At 43.3% G+C, this 17,309-nt stretch overlaps 1 protein-coding gene across 6 annotated transcripts in view; it reads right to left on the reverse strand.

Annotated features, from left to right (window-relative positions):
* pdgfra (platelet-derived growth factor receptor, alpha polypeptide) overlaps positions 1 to 15,445 on the reverse strand; it is a 71,285-nt gene extending 55,840 nt beyond the window's left edge. The window contains exons 1-3 of one of the 6 annotated variants that reach the window (XM_070869993.1): positions 14,385 to 14,662; positions 8,290 to 8,382; positions 5,198 to 5,283 (exon numbers count right to left, since the gene is read on the reverse strand). The gene's annotated coding sequence lies outside the window, so the exon portion shown is untranslated. Of the gene's footprint in view, positions 1 to 5,197; positions 5,284 to 8,289; positions 8,383 to 14,384; positions 14,663 to 15,193 lie in introns of those variants that run through there. The other 5 variants (XM_070870004.1, XM_070869997.1, XM_070870011.1 and 2 more) reach the window with 5 other exon arrangements.
* Between the last annotated feature and the right edge of the window lie 1,864 nt (positions 15,446 to 17,309).

The following is a 17,309-nucleotide window of genomic DNA, read 5'->3' on the forward strand; positions in this document are numbered from 1 at the left end:
GCATCCTGGACTCCATGGAGCCATATGAAATATTGTAGTACTAAAGCAATAGATGGTAAACACCAGCCAAAGCAGCACAAGACAAATGAGTTTCCACTCATCTTGACTGCCAGCCAATACTGGTTGGCAAGTACTATCAGGGTGCTTTGTGGTGCATTTACACACCAGTGTCTGAGCATTCGCAAAACTTTTAAATTAACCCCAAGTAGATTTGATGTTGCACTAGAGTTATACTTCATGTGGTCTCAAACCCAAGCGATGTGAGACTTTGGTCTCTCCAGGAATTTGAGCACATAAATCTAGGCTGACACTCTAGTGCAGTGCTGAGGGAGTGCTGCTCTGTTGTAGGTGCCATCTTTCGGATGAGATATTAAACCGAGGCCCGAATGTCCTCTCAAGTGGATGTAAAAGATCCCGTGGTACTATTTCGAGGATGAGCAGGGGAGTTATCCCCGGTGTCCTGGCCAATATTTATCCCTCAATCAACATAACAAAACAGATTATCTGGTTATTATCACATTGCTGTTTGTGGGAGTTTGTTGTGTGCAAATTGGCTGCGGCATTTCCCACATTACAACAGTGACTACACTCCAGAATTGGCTATAAAGCACTTTGAGATGTCTGATGGTCAGGAAAGGCGCTATATAAATGCAAGTCTTTCTTTCTTTCTCAAGGCTTACTCTGCTTTTACTTGCTTTGCACCAACATTGCATGGCTCAAACTGTAACTGTCAGTAATCAACTCTCCACATGCAGAGCTCATCTTCCAACGGTTAGAAATTTAAATGTTTAGAGAGGGGAGGGGAGGAGAAAATCTCTCATCTCTAAAGATTTCAAATTAAGGATACGTAGGTTTATAAATCGTCCATAAGGTCTACCGGTCCCCCCTGAACACTTTGCAAACCTGGTTTGACACTACTGGACTCACTCCATGCGGTGTCAAACTGTCACAGTGTGAGACTACCATCTCCAGGGACCTTTATAGCACTTCAGTCCAGGTCAGGCTCTGACTCCAGATTTTAATCGGAAGTTTAGTGTCAGTGTGAAGTGGAATTGGCTAAATTGGCAGAGTAAGTGCACTTAACTGCACACTTAACAACCCTGGGTTGCCCTCCAACCCAAACTGAATGCAGGAAGAACAGATATTACGAGGGAGCTTGAAGATGAAAAAAGAACATAAGAACATAAGAACATAAGAATTAGGAACAGGAGTAGGCCATCGAGCCACTCGAGCCTGCTCCGCCATTCAACAAGATCATGGCTGATCTGGCCGTGGACTCAGCTCCACTTATCCGCCCGCTCCCCATAACCCTTAATTCCCTTATTGGTTAAAAATCTATCTATCTGTGATTTGAATACATTCAATGAGCTAGCCTCAAATGCTTCCTTGGGCAGAGAATTCCACAGATTCACAACCCTCTGGGAGAAGAAATCCCTTCTCAACTCGGTTTTAAATTGGCTACCCAGTATTTTGAGGCTGTGCCCCCTAGTTCTAGTCTCCCCGACCAGTGGAAACAACCTCTCTGCCTCTGTCTCATCTATCCCTTTCATTATTTTAAATATTTCGATAAGATCACCCCTCATCCTTCTGAACTCCAACGGGTAAAGACCCAGTCTACTCAATCTATCATCATAAGGTAACCCCCTCATCTCCGGAATCAGCCGAGTGAATCGTCTCTGTACCCCCTCCAAAACTAGTATATCCTTCCTTAAGTAAGGTGACCAAAACTGCACGCAGTACTCCAGGTGCGGCCTCACCAATACCCTGTACAGTTGCAGCAGGACCTCCCTGCTTTTGTACTCCATCCCTCTCGTAATGAAGGCCAACATTCCATTCGCCTTCCTGATTACCTGCTGCACCTGCAAACTAACGTTTTGGGATTCATGCACAAGGACCCCCAGGTCCCTCTGCACCGCAGCATGTTGTAATTTCTCCCCATTCAAATAATATTCCCTTTTACTGTTGTTTTTTCCAAGGTGGATGACCTCACATTTTCCGACATTGTATTCCATCTGCCAAACCTTAGCCCATTCACTTAACCTATCCAAATCTCTTTGCAGCCTCTCTGTGTCCTCTACACAACCCGCTTTCCCACTAATCTTTGTGTCATCTGCAAATTTTGTTACACTACACTCTGTCCCCTCTTCCATTTCATCTATGTATATTGTAAACAGTTGTGGTCCCAGCACCGATCCCTGTGGCACACCACTAACCACCGATTTCCAACCCGAAAAAGACCCATTTATCCCAACTCTCTGCTTTCTGTTAGCCAGCCAATTCTCGATCCATGCTAATACATTTCCTCTGACTCCGCGTACCTTTATCTTCTGCAGTAACCTTTTGTGTGGCACATTATCGAATGCCTTTTGAAAATCTAAATACACCACATCCATCGGTACATCTCTATCCACCATGCTATTGTATCCTCAAAGAATTCCAGTAAATTAGTTAAACATGATTTCCCCTTCATGAATCCATGTTGCGTCTGCTTGATTGCACTATTCCTATCTAGATGTCCCGCTATTTCTTCCTTAATGATAGCTTCAAGCATTTTCCCCACTACAGATGTTAAACTAACCGGCCTATAGTTACCTGCCTTTTGTCTGCCCCCTTTTTTAAACTGAGGCGTTACCTTAGCTGCTTTCCAATCTGCTGGTACCTCCCCAGAGTCCAGAGAATTTTGGTAGATTATAACGAATGCATCTGCTATAACTTCTGCCATCTCCTTTAATACCCTGGGATGCATTTCATCAGGACCAGGGGACTTGTCTTCCTTGATTCCCATTAGCCTCTCCAGCACTACCCCCCTAATGATAGTGATTGTTTCAAGGTCCTCCCTTCCCACATTCCCGTGACCAGCAATTTTTGACATGGTTTTTGTGTACTTCCACTGTGAAGACCGAAGCAAAATAATTGTTTAAGGTCTCAGCCATTTCCACATTTCCCATTATTAAATCCCCCTTCTCATCTTCTAAGGGACCAACATTTACTTTAGTCACTCTTTTCCATTTTACATATCGGTAAAAGCTTTTACTATCTGTTTTTATGTTTTGCGCAATTTTACTTTCGTAATCTATCTTTCCTTTCTTTATCGCTTTCTTAGTCATTCTTTGCTGTCGTTTAAAATTTTCCCAATCTTCTAGTTTCCCACTAATCTTGGCCACCTTATACGCATTGGTTTTTAATTTGATACTCTCCTTTATTTCCTTGGTTATCCACGGCTGGTTATCCCTTCTCTTACCGCCCTTCTTTTTCACTGGAATATATTTTGTTGAGCACTATGAAAGAGCTCCTTAAAAGTCCTCCACTGTTCCTCAATTGTGCCACTGTTTAGTCTGTGTTCCCAGTCTACTTTAGCCAACTCTGCCCTCATCCCACTGTAGTTCCCTTTGTTTAAGCATAGTACGCTCGTTTGAGACACTACTTCCTCACCCTCAATCTGTATTACAAATTCAACCATACTGTGATCACTCATTCCGAGCTGCTGTTACATTGCATTTGTTGTGGTAGTAGAGCTTTCTGACTTGCAAGTTTCACACAACTGGAAGGAAGCCCAAAATAAACTTTCTAGATTCAGCAGCACTAGCCACTTTTTGCTCCAGTCTTTCTGGCATCTCGCCTCAGCAAACCGAACAATTTATTCTAAAATTGTCACTGATTATTGCTGCATTAGACCTCCTTGTATCAGGAACCAACAGTCCTAGCACTCCACTAATTTGTAATATATAAACATCTTTATGTTGTGTGCATGCGCAGATATGGAGAAATGTGTGTGCGTACAGGGATGAAAAGATGTGTGAAGGAGTGCCAGAGGTGAAAGGGCATATATGTGCGCAAGGAGGGAAATGTTTGTGCGCGTGCAGAGTTGTGAATAAACGCATATATTTTAGGATCATCCCATGAACTTATTAGTCACAGAAATTCAAATGTAAACATTTACGAAAAAATAATCCTGTATTGGAATATTTGGCAAAGTTGGGGCTAGAATTTCCCCAGTCTGTCGTTATTTAATAAATAACGTCATTTTTATGAAGAAATAAGAATAAAAATGTCACCATTTTTTAACAGGGTAAATTTGGCTCAAAATACACGTCGTTAAAAAACGGCATTGCACGAGGATTCGCAGCAGAAACCGCGATCTTGCCAACATTAGTCCAAGGCCTATCAACGTCAAAAATGGGAGGGGTGAAAACACACAAAAAAAATGGCAAAAAACAAAATATCAAAAATCACAAAAATTTACAAGACCTTAACTAAGTAATCGCTGCAAAAGAATTAAAAAATAAAAACTTTAACATACCTTTTTTGCAAGTCTTCATACTTACTGACGTTTCTGAGGCTGCAACGTCTGCTTTTCTCATGCGTTTTTTTGTCACCTGAGTACGGGTAACAGCCAAATTTAGGCGGTGCAATATTTTTTGCGTTGCACCTTGGCGATCTGCTTTTCGGCGATACTTTGAAAATGCCATTCGTAAATTTTGGGGAATTTTGTGCACTTCATGTTAAGAACAAAAATGCAGTTTTAACAAAAAATTGCCTTAAAACGTGCATTTGGCTGGGTAATTTTGTGTTTAAACTTACACGGTTCTTATTACCTTTACACAGTGCTCCTCAATATGTCGCACAATAGGTTTTTTTATTTGATTATTTTAAGAATGGTGTCCCCATAATTATCTGTTAGTGGAAAGGGAAAATAAGGCCTGAAATGGAGCTGTGTTTGATAAGAAGGGCGAGGATAGGAAACTGCAAATCATTGCAGCCTTTAAAAAAACAAGGCAACTTTAGGAAGTATTTCACTTTATTGCACTGGAAATTGCTTAAGACATTTAGTTAAAGCCTTAAGAGTTTATAAATCCAATCCATACTCCCTTTTAAAAAATGCATCACATTACTCAATAGCAACATTAAGAAAGTTGCCTAAAGCCATTTTACCAATCAGTATTTCAGCCTTCATATTGCTACAGTAATGTCCATAGATTAAATTAAATATATTATTGAGTTTGTTTGTTTTTACTTGTTTTGATTGACTGAAAGCCTAGATGTGAAAGTTCCAGTAAGGAAATAGCTCTTGAATATACTATGATCAGGAAATCTCAATCTCCTCTATTCTTAATTGTGACGCGTTACAGCACCCTACTATGAAAGCATAGCAAAAAGAGCGAGAGACTCAAAAGGAAGAGGAAAGGATAGGACTTGCATTTATAAAGTTCAGATTCCAGACTTGACCTCCATTCACAGCGGCTTCCTGTAGAGGGCGAGTTTCCCCGGGCTCGGGCAGGTGATCTTTGAGAGGGGAAAGACCTTAGGTGAGAAGGATGCTACCCACCCAATCTCCAAACCCTTCCACCCCCACATCCAACCACCCTCCCCACAAAACTCCCTCTCCTGCTGGATTGAGAAAGCTGTGTTAGTGATTCTATCAGCGGAAATTAATGCAGACTGAAGCAACTCAGGGAATAAACGCAGCAAAATCAGTTGCGCAATCCAATAACCCTCGGGTCCTTGCAGCTTTTTCTCTTCTCCCGTCAGTTGTCAGCAGTCAGTGTCTCTAATGAACAATTAAACATTGTATAGACACTGCGAACAGTGAATTAACCAGCCTCATTTGAAAAAAATGTAATTCAAATGGAGAGTAACTTTGCTGAAAACTATAAAAGGTTTATCCACAACTTGTATCAGCTTTCAATCAGGGGCATTAGTCAGCCCAGTCTCTGTACTCCTACACTGTTTCACCCAGTGCTTCAGTACACTGTCATTGAAAATCTGTTCATGCTGGCCATCTACATTAACGCTTACAACATCTACATTAACGCTTACAAGTTGGCAGTTGCATTTTTGCAACATAATTATAGCAATATACAGCAGCAGCTCAGGGCGTGGGTTAGTGCCCTTCAACCTACTCAAGTGGCGGGGAGGGTGCTGCATGTGTTATGAGAAACGAAATCATAGACTCATTTATAAAGAATCTGTGTATGTTTCCGCTACACACAGAGCACGCAAGAAATGTCCTTCCATGGTGAGATTCCAATGACAACCATGCTTGCTATGGAGAGGTATGTAGCCTTTACCACTCCATGCCCAATTCCCTGAGCGACAGTAAGGGGCATCTCATAAGAACATAAGAAATAGGAGCAGGAGTAGGCCATTTGGCCCCTCGAGCCTGCCCCGCCATTCAATAAGATCATGGCTGATCTGATCATGGTCGCAGCTCCACTTCCCTACCTGCTCCCCATAATCCTTTATTCCCTTATCGCTCAAAGATCTGTCTATCTCCGCCTTAAATATATTCAATGACACAGCCTCCACAGCTCTCTGCGGTAGAGAATGCCACAGATTTACAACCCTCTGAGAGAAGAAATTCCTCCTCATCTCAGTTTTAAATGGGCGTCCCCTTATTCTGAGACTATGTCCCCTAGTTTTAGTTTCCCCTATGAGTCGAAATATCCTCTCTGCATCCAACTTGTCAAGCCCCCTTATTATCTTATATGTTTCGATAAGATCACCTCTCATTCTTCTGAACTCCAATGAGTAGAGGCCCAACATAATCAACCTATCTTCATAAGTCAACCCCCTCATCTCTGGAGTTAACCTAGTGAACCTTCTCTGAACAGCCTCCAATGCAAGTATATCCTTCCTTAAATACGGAGACCAATCTTTAGGTGTTGCCTCACCAATAACCTATATATTTGTAGCAGGACTTCACTGCTTTTATACTCTATCCCCCTTGCAATAAAAGCCAACATTCCATTTGCCTTCCTGATTACTTGCTGTACCAGCATACTAACTTTTTGTGTTTCATGCACAAGGGCCCGAAGGTCCCTCTGTACTGCAGCACTGTGAAATTTTTCTCCATTTAAATTATAATTTGCTTTTCTATTTTTTTGCCAAAGTGGATAACCTCACATTTTCCCACATTATACTCCATCTGCCAAATTTTTGCCCACTCACTTAGCCTGTCTATATCCCTTTGCAGATTTTTTGTGTCCTCCTCACAATTTGCTTTTCTACGCATCTTTGTATCATCAGCAAATTTGGCTACATTACACTCAGTCCCTTCATCCAAGTCATTAATATAGATTGTAAGTAGTTGAAGCCCCAGCAATGATCCCTGCGGCACTCCACTAGTTACTGTTTGCCAACTGGAAAATTACCCATTTATCCCGACTCTCTGTTTTCTGTTAGTTAGCCAATCCTCTATCCATGCTAATATATTACCCCCAACTCGGTGAACTTTTATCTTGTCCAGTAACCTTTTATGTGTCACCTTATCAAATGCCTTCTGGAAATCCAAATACACTACATCCACTGGTTCCCCCTTATCCACCCTGCTTGGTACATCCTCAAAGAACTCCAGCAAATTTGTCAAACATGATTTCCCTTTCATAAAACCATGCTGACTCTGATTGATTGAATTATGCTTTTCCAAATGTCCTGCTACTGCTTCCTTAATAATGGACTCCAGTATTTTCCCAATGACAGATGTTAGCCTAACTGGTCTATAGTTTCCTGCTTTTTGTCTGCCTACAACATTCTCACATATATCATAGAAACTATGTAGAATGGAGAGAGACTAGATTAGGTGGACCATTTCCCATACCTCGGGAGCCTCTTGTCAACAAAGGCAGACATTGATGCAGAGATTCAACATCGCCTCCAGTGCACCAGTGCAACCTTTGGCTGTCTGAGGAAAAGAGTTTTCAAAGACCAAGCCCTCAAACCTATCACCAAGCTCATGGTCTACAGGGCTGTAGTAATACCCACCCTCCTGTATGGATCGGAGGCATGGACGATGTACAGAAGACACATCAAGTCACTGGAGATATATCACCAACGATGTCTCCGCAAGATCCTGCAAATTCCCTGGGAGGATAGACGCACCAACATCAGTGTCCTTGCCCAGGCTAACATTCCCAGCATTGAAGCACTAACCACACTTGATCAGCTTCGCTGGGCAGGCCACATTGTCCACATGCCAGACACGAGACTCCCTAAGTAATTGCTCTATGCGGAGCTCCTTCATGGCAAACGAGCCAAGGGTGGACAGCGGAAACGTTACAAGGACACCCTCAAAGCCTCCCTGGTGAAGTGCGACATCACCACTGAGACCTGGGAGACCCTAGCCGAAGACCGCCCTCGGTGGAGAAAATGCATCCGGGAGGGCATTGAGCTCTTCGAAACTCAACGTTGCCAGCGTGAAGAGGTCAGGCGCAGGCAGCGGAAGGAGCATGCGTCAAATCAGTCCCAACCACCCACCCCCCCACCCCCTCCCCCGACGAATATCTGTCCCACCTGTGACAGGGTCTGTGGCTCCGGTGTTGGATGGTTCAGCCACCAAAGAACTCACTTTAGGAGTGGAAGCAAGTCTTCCTCGATTCCAAGGGACTGCTGATGATGATGATGAAGGATAGAAATTAGAATACGTTATAAATATTAGATTGTGTGCACGTTAGGTTACTCGGTCAGTATACTATGAAGCAACAACAATAAGTTGCCTTTATATGGCGCCTTTAACGCAGCAAAACGTCCCACGGCACTTCACGAGAGCGTCGTCAAAAAACATTTGTCACCGGGACACATAAGGAGATATTGGACAGATGAGGAGAAGCTTGGTCAAAGAGGTAGGTTTTAAGAGGGTCATAAGGAGGGAAGAGGTGGAAAGGCGGAAAGAGAGGTAGAGAGGCGGAGAGGTTTTTTAGCGGGAATTCCAGAGCGTACTTCTGTCATTTTGGTGGATCTAAATAACACGAGTTCGCAGTGTCCACACAGTGTTTCATTGTTCATCAGAGACACTGAGTGCTCACAATGTTATCTAAATAACATTGAGAAAACTGCATCCTATTGAGTTGCGGGGGTGAAATGTTCTTGTCTTTTCCTGTAGTGAAATCTAAATAGCTCCATTGAGATTTCCTCTGGTCGGAATTTCTAGTAAAATCGTAACCTTTTAAAAGGCGTTTCCATTTCACTAGAAACATTAACAAACCAGCCCCTCCCCTGCTGTCAAAGGGGGGCTGGGGGGTGGGGGGGATTTCATCGCATTCTCTTCTGATTACCTCTTTAGATGACATGAAGAATAGGAATTTCTCCCCAAAAGTACGATTCGGTACATTTCCGTATATCTCAGACTTGGCAAATTAGAATTATAACCTCATTCGGCAGATGATCCCTGAATGGAAGAAATTCTCTGTTCATTGGAAACCTGCTACAACTGGCAATATACTGACCCTCAGCAAAACAGAACACAATGACTGTCCGCAGGGCCCGAGTGTGCATCTTCCACAACACCACATCCTCTCTCACTCTGATCTTAAAGCACGGGTGCAAATAAAAATGACATTTGACATATGCGCACGATCCTGAGTACTGATAGTGAGGAATGTTTAGATTCGCCAATTTAATTACATCAAACCTCACCCCAGAATCCACTTCACTGCAGATTTTTTAACTTTTTCTCCCAAACAAGATTTATTGACTATGTATAGGAACAGACGCTTTTTCTCGTGCAACAAATTGTTCTATCTTCAGTTCAATTCCCACTCTGGTCCCTTTTTGGATTATGATGCCATTTACGCCAGTAGCCTGGCTCTCGGAATGCCACTCCCAACACCCCATTCTTCGCTGTTCAAATGGACAACCAATGTTCGATGGTTATTCACACTTGGGGAAGGCGGGGTATCACAGCCGGGTCCAAGCAGCAAGGAACCCGCTTTGAATCCCTCGGCGAGTTTACCGAGTGCGTCCCCCGACCATCCGTCTAACTCAGCTACTGTGACATAGACCAGGGTCTGAGGTTGGGATCCTCATCTATGCAGTTCAGTATCACCGCGGACAGTGCGGTTACATCACTGAAGCACCGGGGTTCCAACCTCACCTGTGTATTCGGGTATTTAAACACAGTTTTATTAGCTCGCAGTTAAACGCGGGTAAATAATCCACCCGGGCGATCGTCTCTTGTTTTGATCTTTTATGCTGCGTTTTTGTGTTTTAGAAATAAATCCGAATTCAGAATTGTGGACTTTTCGTGGGGATTGCGATGGGGGGGGGGGGGGTCGGTTTCATCCAATCGGCTCCATGCAAATATCTTAAAGCATATTCGTTACAAAAACAAAAGTCTCTCGTGTTGTTGCAGTTGCGGGAGTTCTATAGTTCAAAACAGGTCTGGACTGAATGCACCCGCTGTAATGTTAGACAGAAAAAAAGTCTTGAACTATATGCTTAACCAAATCGCATGTTCTTTACTACGCGTTCAGTAAATATGCCAGCCAGAACTCGACCGCAAGTGAGGGTTTGGGACTAAGGCTAGATATCGATTTCTTAACACTTTTCACAGCTGGATTGTTCAGTCACATTATTCTAAATTTAGAACTAACTCGGTTACTTACGAATTGATTAACTTAAACAATATTATTAATTCAAAAATAATGATAGTATTACTATTTACATAGATTTCTTTGTGTATGAGCTTATAAATTGTGTTCCGCCAGAATGCAGTAAGCAGTCTCTTTGAGAACTTTGCTGGAAAAGCATGCAAAAGGAAGGGTTAACAATGTAACTTGTCATAGTACAGGAGATTGTCCACAAGGAGGAGCTGTGTCTCCACTGAACAGCAGCCTGCAGTAGGGTGTTGCCTGGACAGTTTGTGTACAAACCCACCCCCCACCCTATCATTTGGACTGGCAGTAGACGCACAAAACTCCGTTGCACAGACACAACATCCTACTCTGACTTTATATTTTGCAGTATATATTTACTTTCAACACTGTAATTTTGTACTTTTCCCAAACTTGGATATACTTCTGTATTTGCAGCCTGTAGCCTCTAAAAGTGGAAACAACTCGTCCACGTTTTACATTGTCAATTAAATAATTCCGATCCAGAAGAAAAATAGGTCCAAAAGCAAAATCGCTACATTTGACATATTTATGTTAACGCTAGCACATTAAAGAGCATCTCTAGAAGTAAAATGTATCTACCTTAAAATAATTTCGAATATTCGAATCAGTCTGTTCAATCGCTTCGTGGAGTATTTAACCAATCAGATTAACCTGTTTTTTACTTTTTCCCCAGATAAAATAAACACAGAAAAAAAGCTATTTCTCATTCGCATCCTCTGCAACAGATGATTTGCAGCAGGAACCCATTGCACGGAAGAGTAAAACAACAAACCTTTCTTGGAAGTTCGATTGTATAGAAAAGGGGTTTTCCTGACACAGGAGTGATTTGCCAGTAAACGTGACGGCAACGCAACCCAACAAGTAGAAACTTTAAACACGTATTTCTGAGAAACTGAGTAATCTTACTTACTGCGAACACAACTGCTAGATTTCTGAACTGAATTTACATCAGGCGCTGGTGTATAAACTTTCCCAGGATTTTAATCCTGCAATTTAGTTTGAGATATTTCCTACTTTAAAACACAGGTTCGGAGAGGAAAATAGCAATTTAGTTTAAAGATATACTGTGTTCGTTAAATGAAGGCTATGATAGATTATAAGCATGTAATAAGCATGCTAGTTAACAAACACTGACCCCTTTCGGAGACTATGGCGCTATGGGATTACCATAGAGATACCTGCATTACTTCGTCAAACGTCTGGTTCTCTGATACATATAAGAACATATAATTCTCCAACATCATTCAAGGAAAGTCCAGTGAAGCACACCAGATTTTAAAATATAATTTAATAATAATAAATTATATTATTCGTGTTTCCCATATTTTGCGTGGAGTAAACGGATGTACCTGGGGATATGTATAGAAAGCCTACAAACTGGCTATTACTGCACTGGCGATGTCATTTCAGTAATCCGTTTGCCAATAGTGTGGCATCAATTGTTATAACATTGCAGTCGGTGCTTGTTTTGTTTTACTTCTCTGGCTGGTCTGTTGTACCTCGCCAGTGCAGTGAGCGCAGCCAATCCGAATAGCTGGATAGTGTCTGCGTATTCATATGTGAACACAAGTTGGGTGGATCACTTCCCCGATACAGGCAAGAACAACAATGGCATTGTGAACTTCACACAGACAACGACTGGGAGCAATCCTCGGCAATTCGATTGCCCCTGGAAATGCCACTTCCTGAAAACTAGCTATTGCCATTTATTCCCAGTCAGTAGGAAACGAGAGGGGCGTTGCAACAACATAAAGTGATTTACCTTTTGTTAAATCCAGCCTGCAATTCTACTCTAAGTATATAGGGGGAGTGATAGATGCACACATGGGGCTTCTATTTACATATATGTAAACTTATATACTATATATCTGTGCAGGCATAGGTGCGCTGTTGAGCGAAGTACTAGGATGTGCACGTTAGTTTCTCTCTATATACATTATGTTCTCTAAATACATTGAAAAATAGGAAAAATAAATACAAGGCTTCCTCATTTCAGTTTGCTCACCACACATATATCATGGGGGAGGCCGCCATTTGTCTTACTGTTGTGACACTTTAAACCTATTTTTTAATGGTTGCAAGATGAGAGATGAACAGAAAATGATATATTCAGGATTTCAATTATTATTTATCCAATATGCCCCATTTCAAATGACCTTTTGGAGGAAGACAAAGAACGACGTTGTAAGCACCTCACTTATCCATGCTACACAGAAATACAACACCAAACACCCACAAGCATTCACCTTGCAGGGCTCCAGGGTCGATGCCACTCAATTGTACCTTTTGTCAGTTCAAACTTGAACAGGTTGGAGTTTCTGATTTGGAACCCAATAATTGATGATTTGTATGAAAAGATAGCCCCCCCCCCCCCACCCCACACACACACACACACAAACCATTCTCCTCTAGTCAGCCAAAGGTTGTTCGAGGTAAAATTAGTTTACCTGAGCACTGTGCATAGTGTAAACCCAAGTGCTTTTGAAGACTACTTGGGTTCTGTGTAAAACATTACAGTGCCTGCTGTTGTAAAAGACAGACACTGTTCCTACAGAGTATGTATTTATCAGACTCTGCGAAGCCCCTTTAATGTTTAACTTCTGGAGTCCATCAAAAAGGGGAGCAGACAGGAACAGAACCTCACCACCGCCAGGATTCGCGACCCTTGTTGCAAAATCCTACATTCAATCAGAAACTGAGAGGAGCGATTGAGCAAAGCGCGCCTGTCTCTTGTTACAAATGAAAGAAGGACCTGTTTAATGAAAGCCCCCCTGTGCTTATTTGAGCTGGCAACTTGGATACGTCGAGGAGAAACTCTCCTCTCTGCTATTAACATCTGCGCATCTGAGAAAATTGACCAACGTCACTGGCCGCTTTGAGTCCGTGTTAAAAATATTTCTGAATACAGCCAGGAGTTAATAAAAGATGGAATTCTTCGCGCAAAATTAACCTACATGACCCACGATCACTACAATAAAAAGACCAGGTTATAATAGTTTAAAACAGTCGCCTCAAGTTTGTCAAATCAAGGGATTAAACGGAGACAAACAGAAGGGATTTCCCTGTGACAGAAATTGCTTTATCAAAAGATAGTCTGACAAGAGCACCATTGTTTCAGACTTTACATATCTAAACAAAGCAGCACGGTGCTGTTCCTTCAAGTGCCAGATACCGACAGAGCACGGATGCCCGTTCTCTGTGCGGTTTCTTTAATCGCTTTGGTTCACGTTAACCGTTACAGTGCCACCGAGCACAGCCCCGGCTGCTCCCATCTTCCCGCTGGGGTTTGGCACTTGGATAAAGAGCTGTGACAGCTTCGAGCCAAATGGTTGCTCGATCGGCCGTCTGCTGATTTTCAATCACCGGTGTGAAAATCTGGGGGGGGCGGGGGGGGGGGGGGAATGACAGGAAAGGGGGAGATTGTACCGAGACTATCACAGAAAGCGAAAGGGGACCGGTGTGGCTGGCTAAGTGCAGCTGGGGAACTGCGGGGTCAAATGCTGTTTAGAAAAAAACAGTACTAGAAAAGCAGGAAAACTTATAATAGACTACAGATGTACTACAGAGAGGGCGAGAGAGAAGGGGAGGGAGAGAGAAAGAGCGCGGAGAGAGGGAGACACAGAGAAAAGAGAGAACATGTGTCAGAGAGAAAGAGGAGAGAGAGCAAGAGGAGAAAAGAGGACAGAGAGAAAGAGAGAGGAGAGAGAGAGAAAGAGGAGAGAGAAAGAGGAGAGAGAGGCAAGAGTGATGGAAGCGAGTGGGAAAAGACGGTAACTCGGAGATTGGAGGGAACAGCGGAACTGGAGAAAAGTTTAACGTTTTACTGATCAGACACATCGATATGGAAAATGGGTTTTATGAAGGAGATGGTTAAAGATACCGAGAGTGGGATGTGAGAGTGAACAGAGCGAAGGGCTGAGCAGAGAAGCAGATAGAAAACTGAAGACAAAGCAAGAGTCAGGCAGCTGAAAGAAAGAATTGTTTCTCTCCTACCTCGATAGCCTCTCTGCTACTTTTCCTTTTCGCCCCAGCGCAAGTTTCGCAGAAGCCTCTCCTTATTGCCTACTTCACAGACTGTCCAACTCTCCTGGCACACTTCGCCTTTCCTTCCTGTTTACGTGATTCATTCGCATGGCAGAGCTCCTGAACAATTCCAAAATCTCTCCCTCCGCCACCCTCGATCCCAGGACAGCGGAGTATTCCCAGAAAAAAAGCCTGTATCCCGTTCGAAATTCCTTAAATCCCTGACGCAGGCACCCGATGGCTTCCACATCCACCGCCAATGTGTTTGTCATTACAGAATTTGCGCAATGTAGCCATCATCGGAAGGGCTGTCCAAGTGAAATGCAGCGGGCGGGCTGACGTGACACAACACGGTCCAGAGAGCCGCTTACTTTCCTCACTCAATAGCAATATAACACAAACATACTGCAATCCCAGACAAGCATTTAACGGCAAACCTCAAACCCCCATCCAAGTCAAAGAAAGGCACAATTTTCACGCACCATTTTTTTGCCAAAGACAACAATTTTCTGAAAATAGTCGACGTTATTAATACAACGAGCTAAAACTCTCAAAGGATGAAGTCGAAACAATTCTACAAGTGTTTGGATGTGTATATGCATCCAGACTGGCAGAAAGCAGCAGCGAAATAAGTGCATGGGCGGCAAGGCAGCTTCGCTTACAATCTGGATTCACCGTTGCTCCTCTGGAACCCGACGTTTCTTTACTAAATCGGTTACACAAGGCGAAAAAACAAACTAACTCCGCCTTTAATAAATCTAGATCTGGTTTCCCCTTACCTTGCGTAAAGTGGTAAATCCACAAACTCCTATTACAACGAGGGGCAGCATAGAGGTTTAAGGCTGGAGCCAGGCTCAGATTGTTAATGGGCGCAACGAACGGCGGCTTGTAATTGATTCAATGTTGCAGTCCATCCTTCCAAAAAAACTAATCATCTGCTCTAAGTAAATAACTGTCAGGAAATGAAGCCCCTGTGGTCGCTTCAGAATAAGAGTCGGCAGCTCTCAGTCAGCGCCTGGAGTCCTGCTGGCTTCAGGCTGTGGAGGTTGGGCCTCCTCAACTCTTATCCACGCAGGGCACAGTCACATTCAGGGTTGTCCTGCTCAGAAAATTGCCATATGTGTTTTTTGAAGAAAGTTTATGTGGAGGGAAATATTTTTTTCTCTCCCTTGTGCCCCCTCTTCTGAGAATGCGCTGGCGGAATGCTGTTCTTTATGAATGGATTTCCATCCCAAGCTGAACCCTGCTGAATTTATCGGGACAACTTCTCAGGACAAACCTATCCGTAAAGAAATAATTTGCACTTGCGGCAAAGTTTAACTAAAATGAAAACTCTTTGGAGTTGAGGGGAAATTGGGCGGGGTTTTGTTGGGGGGGGGAGGGGCGGGGACTGTCGAAATGCTTTTATTTTTCTCAACGTTGTCAACCACAATAAATCTGCCGAGAAAAAGAGTTTTTAAAGGTTATCGAGAAGCAGAACGCATTCCTGAACTCTGGGTATAATTGTTTTACTATGTTGTAAATTGATCGTTTTGAGTAATGACATGCAGCAACTGCCATCAGTGAGGCAGGAGGCGCCCTTGTTCTGTTCTCGTGGGTTCTTGCCCAGCTTTGAGGCGACGCTGCCGACTGCCTCGTCCCTCTGCGTACAAAATCCCAACAGGATGCATAATAAGGTCGTTTTGAAATGTTTGTTTGTGTCACAGGCTCAGTCCCTGTCCCTCTTCATTAGGGACAGACCATCGCTGGAGCAGAACAGAGCCCAGGGATTGGGGGCGGGGGGAATTGAAATAAGTGCGGGGATTGTAAACGGGTATGTAAAGGCCGTGCCAGCTCGGGGTCTCTGCTGAAAGTGTCATGGCACTCTGGTGTTTTTTGTTGTTGCTCTGTGCTGTTTCTCATCTTGCCTCCAGCCGCTAGCTGCAGTAATATATCTTCAGTGCTGTGAATGTACAGGCGGACTATTACTTCCACATGTGCTTCAGGAAATCATTGGAGGCAACAGCGAGGCCAATCTGGGCAGCCTCTTGTTTTTGGATGCTCGCAGATACCGTATTACCCCGAAAGAACCAGTCCAGGGCACCGTCATTATCGAGGATAATATTTGAGTGTTTTTGATGTAAACAAGGACATGTTATAAACGGGAGAAGTGCTCGTCCTTTGCACCTGTATCTTTGGTTCTCGCTCTCCTCTTCTCTTTCTGTCTACCTTTTCTTATCCCTTGTACTTCTCTCGGATTTTCTCGCATTCTTTGCCCCGGGCTTGTCTAGTTTGCATTTACACTCTTGTTTCAGTTTTGGTTAACTATCTTCATACTAGGAAATTCACTTTAAGATAAGATTAGTTTAGCTGCCTTTGAAACGAGCAATTCCATTAACTTATAGGCAATTGATAAATGATCCAGTCTGGTTAGAGTGCAGTTACATGACATTTACAAGCCTGAGACCGATATGGTACTTGTTTGAGTGTACATCATTGGATAGACGGAGTTATAACTGTGCTCCCAAATGACTGAGCTTGTTGTACTCTGAAAGTCATTGCTGGCTCTATGAAACATACCGATCATCGACTTTGTCAGGATGATGTATACATGGATGAACGTCAAGCGCAGAGCAAACATGGTGCAAAGTGGTGGGTGGGGGGGGGGGGGGTCTGCTGCCGAACTGCTAAAACCATGACATTTACTGCACTTGGTTACCCGTTGCGCCTTGATCCGGATCCATCTCCTTCCGTGCATTGACCTACAGGGTGTCGAGAATAGATTGGAAGACCAGCCTACCTCTCGACCTCTCCTGGATTCGACAATGAGCCTGGCTCGATGGTCAATCACCACCAGTGCCCTGGATACTGCAGACCTGCCTGGCTCCGGTATCAGGTTACTTTTCTGCCATGGAG

The sequence above is a fragment of the Pristiophorus japonicus genome, chromosome 2 (assembly GCF_044704955.1).
Source record: "Pristiophorus japonicus isolate sPriJap1 chromosome 2, sPriJap1.hap1, whole genome shotgun sequence".
In the NCBI taxonomy this organism is placed as follows: Eukaryota; Metazoa; Chordata; class Chondrichthyes; family Pristiophoridae; genus Pristiophorus; species Pristiophorus japonicus.